General features: G+C 45.1%; 1 non-coding gene across 1 annotated transcript; it reads right to left on the bottom strand.

Moving 5' to 3' along the window:
- Positions 1-133: 133 nt before the first annotated feature.
- Positions 134-207, bottom strand: trnan-guu. Its single transcript has one exon. It is a non-coding gene; the product is annotated as a tRNA-Asn (tRNA).
- Between the last annotated feature and the right edge of the window lie 1,090 nt (positions 208-1,297).

The raw sequence follows: 1,297 nt of genomic DNA, 5'->3' as shown, positions 1-1,297 counted from the left end.
TCAATCAATTCAGAAACCCCTTTGTGCTTCCTCAATGGAAAAGATTTCCGTTTGGGAAACATTTTCCTGACACCATTAAAAACGCGCATCTTTGCAGCCAAGAAAGCGGTTGGAGCGTGAACAGCAAACACCCCGTCTCCGGGTGGTCTGGAACCACCAACCTTCCGGTTAACAGCCGAACGCGCTGACCAATTGCGCCACAGAGACAGGTCCGCCCAGCGCCCGCACAGTCTCGTTGAGGAAGCTACTATTCAATTAATAATTTAACCTTCCCGCCCAGAATTGCCATTGTCTTCTATCAGTTCAAACACGGCGAATACTGCAGAAAGCCAACGGGTCGAGCTGCATCCGTGGAAAGGTAAATAGAGCGACGTTTTGAGTGTGTTACCGTTTTTGTTCAGAACTCAGTGTTTTGCCTCTTCCAGGTCTGTATCTCAATTGGCAAACACATGGCAAGTGTCGTGCTGCAATGTGTAGTTATAGCCTTGGCTGTTTAAAAAAAAGCAGTGCATTGTTTAAATGGTGATATATTGGAATGTGGAGAAAGTGAGGACTAGAGGTGAAAGTCGAAAAATGTGGCACTGGAAAAGCAGAACAGGTCAGGCAGCATCTGAGGAGCAGGACAGTGAACGTTTCGGACACAAGCCCTTTATCAGGAATGATGTGTGGATGTATAAAGGGGTCTCAGAGTCCCTCCATTCCAGTCAATGCCAGTTGTCGGGCAGATGCAGCAGGCAATGAGCGAGGCAAGTGGTATATTACGAAGAGGAATTCAGTTCAGAAGTGGGGTCATTAAACATATTCAAGGCTAAATTCATCAGAGTTTTGAACAACAAAGAAGTGGATGGTTATGGGGGGAGGTAAGAAAATGGTTTTAAGACCAGTACAGGTCAGTCACAGAGTATGACAGCACTGAACAGACCCTTCATCCAACTCGTCCATGCTGAGTATGTTCTCAAACTAAACTCGTCCCACCTACCAGTGTTTGCCCATAAACCTTCGAACCTTTCATATTCATGTACTTATCCAAACGTTGTAACTCTGCGTGTATACAATCATGAGGGGTATGGATAGGATAAATAGACAAAGTCTTTTTCCCTGGGGTGGGGGAGTCCAGAACGAGAGGGCATGGGTTTAGCATGAGAGGGGAAAGATACAAAAGAGATCTAAGGGGCAACGTTTTCACGCAGAAAATTGTACGTTTATTGAATGAACTGCCAGAGGAAGTGGTGAAATCTAGTACGATTGCAAAATTTAAAAGGCGTTTGGTTAGGTATATGAATAGGAAAGGTTTGGA

The sequence above is a fragment of the Chiloscyllium plagiosum genome, unplaced genomic scaffold, assembly GCF_004010195.1.
Source record: "Chiloscyllium plagiosum isolate BGI_BamShark_2017 unplaced genomic scaffold, ASM401019v2 scaf_99873, whole genome shotgun sequence".
NCBI lineage: Eukaryota > Metazoa > Chordata > Chondrichthyes > Orectolobiformes > Hemiscylliidae > Chiloscyllium > Chiloscyllium plagiosum.
The sequence above is the reverse complement of the archived record's forward strand: the minus strand, read 5'-3'. Positions and strand labels throughout refer to the sequence as shown.